Raw genomic sequence first — 8,240 nt, 5'->3', positions numbered from 1 at the left:
ATACTGAACTGATGTCTGGTCATACTGAACTGGCTTCTGCTCATACTGAACTGGCTTCTGGTTATACTGAACTGGCTTCTGGTCATACTGAACTAACTTCTGGTCATACTGAACTGGCTTCTGGTTATACTGAACTGGCTTCTGGTTATACTGAACTTCCTCCTGGTCATACTGAACTGCCCTCTGGTCATACTGAATTTTCTTATAGTTATACTGAACTGGCTTCTGGTTATACTGAACTGCGTTCTGGTCATACTGAACTGCCTTCTGGTCATACTGAACTTCCTTCTGGTTATACTGAACTGCTGTCTGGTCATACTGAACTGGCTTCTGGTCATACTGAACTGGCTTCTGGTCGTATTGAACTGACTTCTGGTCATACTGAACTGCCTTTGGTCATACTGAACTGCCTCTGGTTATACTGAACTGCCTCTGGTTATGCTAAACTGCCTTCTGGTCATACTGAACGGCCTCCTGATCATACTGAATTTTCTTATAGTTATACTGAACAGCCTTCTGGTCATACTGAACTGGCTTCTGCTCATACTGAACTGGCTTCTGCTCATACTGAACTGGCTTCTGGTTATACTGAACTGGCTTCTGGTCATACTGAACTGGCTTCTGGTTATACTGAACTGGCTTCTGGTCATACTGAACTGGCTTCTGGTTATACTGAACTGGCTTCTGGTCATACTAAACTAACTTCTGGTCATACTGAACTGGCTTCTGGTTATACTGAACTGGCTTCTGGTTATACTGAACTTCCTCCTGTTCATACTGAACTGCCATCTGGTCATACTGAATTTTCTTATAGTTATACTGAACTGGCTTCTGGTTATACTGAACTGCCTTCTGGTCATACTGAACTGCCTTCTGGTCATACTGAACTTCCTTCTGGTTATACTGAACTGCCTTTGGTCATACTGAACTGCCTCTGGTTATACTGAACTGCCTCTGGTAATGCTAAACTGCCTTCTGGTCATACTGAACTGCCTCCTGATCATACTGAATTTTCTTATAGTTATACTGAACTGCCTCCTGGTCATACTGAACTGGCTTCTGCTCATACTGAACTGCCTCCTGGTCGTACTGAACTGGCTCCTGGTTATACTGAACTGGCTTATGGTCATACTGAGCTGGCTTCTGGTCATACTGAACTGCCTTCTCTTCATACTGAACGGGCTTCTGGTCATACTGAACTGCCTTCTGGTCATACTGAACTTCCTTCTGGTTATACTGAGCTGCTGTCTGGTCATACTGAACTGGCTTCTGGTCATACTGAACTGGCTTTGGTCATACTGAACTGCCTCTGGTTATACTGAACTGCCTCTGGTTATGCTAAACTGTCTTCTGGTCATACTGAACTGCCTCCTGATCATACTGAATTTTCTTATAGTTATACTGAACAGCCTTCTGGTCATACTGAACTGCCTCCTGGTCATACTGAACTGGCTTCTGCTCAAAGTGAACTGCCTCCTGGTCGTACTGAACTGGCTCGTGGTTATACTGAACTGGCTTATGGTCATACTGAGCTGGCTTCTGGTCATACTGAACTGTCTTCTCTTCATACTGAACGGGCTTCTGGTCATACTGAACTGCCTTATGGTTATACTGAACTGCCTTCTCTTCATACTGAACTGCTGTCTGGTCATACTGAACTGCCTTCTCTTCATACTGAACTGCTGTCTGGTCATACTGAACTGGCTTCTGGTCATACTGAACTGCCTCCTCGTCATACTGAACTGCTGTCTGGTCATACTGAACTGGCTTCTGGTCATACTGAACTGCCTCCTCGTCATACTGAACTGGCTTCTGGTCTTACTGAACTGCCTCCTGGTCATACTGAGTTGGCTTCTGGTCATACTGAACTGCCTCCTGGTCATACTGAACTGGCTTCTGGTCATACTGAACTGGCTTCTGGTCATACTGAACTGTCTTCTGGTCATACTGAACTGCCTTCTGGGGGGACTGGAAATTGCCATGCTCACAGAGACATGCATGCACATTCAGTTACCATCAAATACACAAATATATAAGTACATATATATATATATATATATATATATATACTATGTGTGTATGTGCACGTGTTTCAGGTGTATGCACAAGTGCATTGTTCATACACATTTCAATTATTACACCCTAGTCAGCACCACAATCTATTATTGTGTAATAACACACACACAGACACACACACACACACATACAAAGCTGTGTCCTTCTACTATATGTGTGGGCACCTCTCTGACTCCATTCATTCCCTAACGTTCAGCACTAACCCTAACTACAGGCACCACCTTACCCTTTACCCTACACCTAACCTCAGTCTAATCTTAACCCTGAACCTCAGTCTAACCTTAACCCCAAACCACAGTCTAACCTTAACCCTAAACCACATTCTAACCTTAACCCTAAACCTCAATCTAACCCTAACCCTATACCACAGTCTAACCTTAACCCTAAACCTCTGTCTAACCTTAACCCTAATCCTGAGTCTAACCTTAACCCTAAACCACAGTCTAACCTTAACCCTAAACCTCTGTCTAACCTTAACCCTAAACCTCAGTCTAACCTTAACCCTAAACCTCAGTCTAACCTTAACCCTGAACCTCAATCTAACCTTAACCCTAAACCTCTGTCTAACCTTAACCCGGAACCTCTGTCTAACCTTAACCCTGAACCACAGTCTAACCTTAACCCTGAACCTCAGTCTAACCTTAACCCTAAACCTCAGTCTAACCTTAACCCTAAACCTCAGTCTAACCTTAACCCTAAACCTCAGTCTAACCTTAACCCTAATCCTGAGTCTAACCTTAACCCTAAACCTCAGTCTAACCTTAACCCCGAACCTCAATCTAACCTTAACCCTAAACCTCTGTCTAACCTTAACTCTAATCCTCAGTCTAACCTTAACCCTAAACCTCTGTCTAACCTTAACCCTAAACCACATTCTAACCTTAACCCTAAACCTCAGTCTAACCTTAACCCCAAACCACAGTCTAACGTTAACCCTAAACCTCAGTCTAACCTTAACCCTAATCCTCAGTCTAACCTTAACCCTGAACCTCTGTCTAACCTTAACCCTAAACCTCAGTCTAACCTTAACCCTAATCCTCAGTCTAACCTTAACCCTGAACCTCAGTCTAACCTTAACCCTGAACCACAGTCTAACCTTAACCCTGAACCTCAGTCTAACCTTAACCCTAAACCTCAGTCTAACCTTAACCCTGAACCTCAGTCTAACCTTAACCCTAAACCTCAGTCTAACCTTAACCCTGAACCTCAGTCTAACCTTAACCCTGAACCTCAGTCTAACCTTAACCCTGAACCTCAGTCTAACCTTAACCCTAAACCACAGTCTAACCTTAACCCTGAACCACATTCTAACCTTAACCCTAACTCTCACTCTAACCTTAACCCTAAACCTCAGTCTAACCTTAACCCTAAACCTCAATCTAACCTTAACCCTAAACCTCAATCTAACCTTAACCCTGAACCACATTCTAACCTTAACCCTAAACCACAGTCTAACCTTAACCCTGAACCACATTCTAACCTTAACCCTGAACCACATTCTAACCTTAACCCTAACCGACATTCTAACCTTAACCCTAAACCTCAATCTAACCTTAACCCTGAACCACATTCTAACCTTAACCCTAACCGACATTCTAACCTTAACCCTAAACCTCAATCTAACCTTAACCCTGAACCACATTCTAACCTTAACCCTAAACCTCAATCTAACCTTAACCCTAAACCTCAATCTAACCTAAGTAGAGTATTTACACACACACACACACACACACACACACACACACACACACACACACACACACACACACACACACACACACACACTAGCCCCCTAATTGCTGCCACTACAAAAGCTAACCGGTGACTTTTGAGACTTAAAGTTAGCTTTCAGGTTGAGAGAGAGATATGGAGAGAGAGACTGTTTTTATTCACGTGTAAAACGTGAATAAAAACAGAACACAATGATGTGCAAATCCTTTTCCACCTCTATTCAGTTGAATCCACTACAAAGACAAGATATTTAATGTTCAAACTGATAAACTTTATTGTTTTTTCCAAATATTCCCTCATTGTGAATGTGATGCCTGCAACACGTTCCAAAGAAGCTGGGACAGGGGCATGTTCACCACTGTGTTACACCACCTTTCCTTTTAACAACACTCAACAAGCGTTTGGGAACTGAGGACACTACTTGTTGAAGCTTTGTAGGTGGGATTCTTTCCCATTCTTGCTGATGTACGACTTCAGTTGCTCAACAGTCCGGGGTCTCCGTTGCCGTATTTTGTGCTTCATAATGCGCCACACATTTTCAATGGGAGACAGGTCTGGACTGCAGGCAGGCCAGTCCAGTACCCCCACTCTTTTACTACGAAGCCCCGCTGGTGTAACACCTGCAGAATGTGGCTTGGCATTGTCTTGCTGAAATAAGCAGGGACGTCCCTGAAAAAGACGTCGCTTGGATGGCAGCATATGTTGCTCCAAAACCTGTATGTACCTTTCAGCATTAATGGTGCCTTCACAGATGTGCAAGTTACCCATAATGCCATGGGCACTAACACTCCCCCCCCCCATACCATCACAGATGCTGGCTTTTGGACTCTGGGCTGATAACAATCTGGATGGTCCTTTTCCTCTTTAGCCCGGAGGAGACCACGTCCATGATGTCCAAAAACAATGTGAGATGTGGACTCGTCAGACCACAGCACACTTGTCCACTTTGCGTCAGTCCATCTCAGATGAGCTCGGGCCAGAGAAGCCGGCGGTGTTTATGGGTGGTGTTGATATCTGGCTTTGGCTTTGCACGGGAGAGTTTTAACTTGCACTTGTAGATGTAGCGACCAACTGTGTTAACTGACGGTGGTTTTCCCAAGTGCTCCTGAGCCCACGTGGTCATATCCTTTACACAATGATGTCGGTTTTTAATGCAGTGCCGCCTGAGGGGTCGAAGGTCACGGGCATTCAGTGTTGGTTTTGGGCCTTGCCGCTTACGTGCAGAGATTTCTCGGGATTCTCTGAATCTTGTGATGATATTGTGGACTGGAGATGAGGAAATCCCTAAATTCCTTGCAGTTGTACGTTGAGAAACGTTGTTCTTAAACTGTTGGACTATTTGCTCACGCAGTTGTTCACAAAGTGGTGAACCTCGCCCCATCCTTGCTTGTGAACGACTGAGCCTTTCGGGGATGCTCCTTTTATACCCAATCATGGCCCTCACCTGTTCCCAGTTAACCTGTTCACCTGTGGAATGTTCCAGACAGGTGTTTTCTGAGCATTCCTCAACTTCCCCAGTCTGTTGTTGCCCCTGTCCCAGCTTCTTTGGAGCGTGTTGCAGGCATCAAATTCAAAATGAGGGAATATTTGCAAGAAACAATAAAGTTTATCAGTTTGAACATTAAACATCTTGTCTTTGTAGTGTATTCAACTGAATATAGGTGGAAAAGGATTTGCACATCATTGTATTCTGTTTTTATTCACGTTTTACACAACGTCCCAACTTCATTGGGATTGGGGTTTGTAGAGAGGTAGTGAGAGCGAGAGAGTAAGAGAGGTAGAGAGAGACACAGAGAGACAGAGGGAGACTGAGGGAGAGAGAGACAGGCAGGCAGGCAGACAGACAGACAGACAGAGACTTTGACTTAAAAAAACAACTTTAATGTATTGTCACACATTTTACAGCAGCTTTGAAACAAAGACACAGAAAAAACATTAATTCATCATTCATCACTGAACCAATGACAGAGACAGACAGAGACATGATGATGATGATGATGATGATGTTCATGTCTTTCAGTCTGCCGGGTCTGACAGTTGGTCTGCTGGCCCATGTGGCTTTAGTGTCCGTCAGGAGGCAAAGGAGAAGACAGAATCCCCATGTCCACGTCCGCTGGTGAGTTGTCTGTCTTTATTCCACAACGTGTGTCTTGTCTTGTCTGTGGTGACCGACCTTGATACCCAACACAGAAAACTAACCAACTCATAGATAATCAAGTACATAAATGGGTGAACAAGAAACTCCTACAGGATGTGTGGGTGCGTGTACTTTAAGCCTGACTACATTTCCCAGAGAACACTCTAGCCACCTTGGGTCAACTGGATGGGCCGTGGTGCATTGTGGGGGCTGGAGGATTTAGGATTTTAGACATAAACAGGTGTCAACATACCCGGTACATTGTTCCGAGACTCAGATTTCAGCACTTTAGTGTATTTCCTTGTTAAACATGAATAAAATATCAAACTTAAAAAGTTGCTGGCGTCTCCATTTGCCAAACCACTCACCCGGATTCCCGTCAGGAGGCTGTTCGTTTAAAACCAACACAACTTCCTGTGACATGCTGGTAGGACGCCACGATGACGCTCGAGAGCAGACAGCTTCTTCTGACTGAGGTGCTCACGCGAGTAGGTAAGACACGCGAGTAGGTAAGACACGCGAGTAGGTAAGATACGTGAGTAGGGCAGACACTCGAGTAGGTAAGATATGCGAGTAGATAAGACACGCGAGTAGGTAAGACATGCGAGTAAGTAAGATATGCGAGTAGATAAGACACGTGAGTAGGTAAGACACGCGAGTAGGCAGACACGCGAGTAGGTAAGACACGCGAGTAGGCAGACACGCGAGTAGGTAAGACACGCGAGTAGGTAAGACACGCGAGTAGGTAAGACATGCGAGTAAGTAAGATATGCGAGTAGATAAGACACGCGAGTAGGTAAGACATGCGAGTAGGCAGACACGCGAGTAGGTAAGACACGCGAGTAGATAAGACACACGAGTAGGCAGACACGCGAGTAGGCAGACACGCGAGTAGGTAAGACACGTGAGTAGGTAAGACACGCGAGTAGGTAAGACACGCGAGTAGGCAGACACGCGAGTAGGTAGACACGCGAGTAGGTAAGACACGCGAGTAGGTAAGACACGCGAGTAGGCAGACACGCGAGTAGGCAGACACGCGAGTAGGTAAGACACGCGAGTAGGTAAGACACGCGAGTAGGTAAGACACGCGAGTAGATAAGACACGCGAGTAGGCAGACACGCGAGTAGGTAAGACACGCGAGTAGGTAAGACACGCGAGTAGGAAAGACACGCGAGTAGGTAAGACACGCGAGTAGGTAAGACACGCGAGTAGGCAGACACGCGAGTAGGCAGACACGCGAGTAGGTAAGACACGCGAGTAGGTAAGACACGCGAGTAGGAAAGACACGCGAGTAGGTAAGACACGCGAGTAGGTAAGACACGCGAGTAGGAAAGACACGCGAGTAGGCAGACACGCGAGTAGGTAAGACACGCGAGTAGGTAAGACACGCGAGTAGGTAAGACACGCGAGTAGGAAAGACACGCGAGTAGGCAGACACGCGAGTAGGTAAGACACGCGAGTAGATAAGACACACGAGTAGGCAGACACGCGAGTAGGTAAGACACGCGAGTAGGTAAGACACGCGAGTAGATAAGACACGCGAGTAGGCAGACACGCGAGTAGATAAGACACACGAGTAGGCAGACACGCGAGTAGGTAAGACACGCGAGTAGGCAGACACGCGAGTAGGTAAGACACGCGAGTACGTAAGACACGCGAGTAGGCAGACACGCGAGTAGGAAAGACACGCGAGTAGGCAGACACGCGAGTAGGTAAGACACGCGAGTAGATAAGACACGCGAGTAGGTAAGACACGCGAGTAGGCAGACACGCGAGTAGGAAAGACACGCGAGTAGGTAAGATACACGAGTAGGCAGACACGCGAGTAGGAAAGACACGCGAGTAGATAAGACACACGAGTAGGTAAGACACGCGAGTAGGCAGACACGCGAGTAGATAAGACACGCGAGTAGGCAGACACGCGAGTAGGTAAGACACGCGAGTAGGTAAGACATGCGAGTAAGTAAGATATGCGAGTAGATAAGACACGCGAGTAGGTAAGACATGCGAGTAGGCAGACACGCGAGTAGGTAAGACACGCGAGTAGATAAGACACACGAGTAGGCAGACACGCGAGTAGGCAGACACGCGAGTAGGTAAGACACGTGAGTAGGTAAGACACGCGAGTAGGTAAGACACGCGAGTAGGCAGACACGCGAGTAGGTAAGACACGCGAGTAGATAAGACACGCGAGTAGGTAAGACACGCGAGTAGATAAGACACGCGAGTAGGCAGACACGCGAGTAGGAAAGACACGCGAGTAGGTAAGATACACGAGTAGGCAGACACGCGAGT

Source organism: Lampris incognitus, chromosome 13 (assembly GCF_029633865.1).
Source record: "Lampris incognitus isolate fLamInc1 chromosome 13, fLamInc1.hap2, whole genome shotgun sequence".
Classification (NCBI taxonomy): Eukaryota; Metazoa; Chordata; class Actinopteri; order Lampriformes; family Lampridae; genus Lampris; species Lampris incognitus.
Note: the sequence above shows the minus strand (reverse complement) of the source record.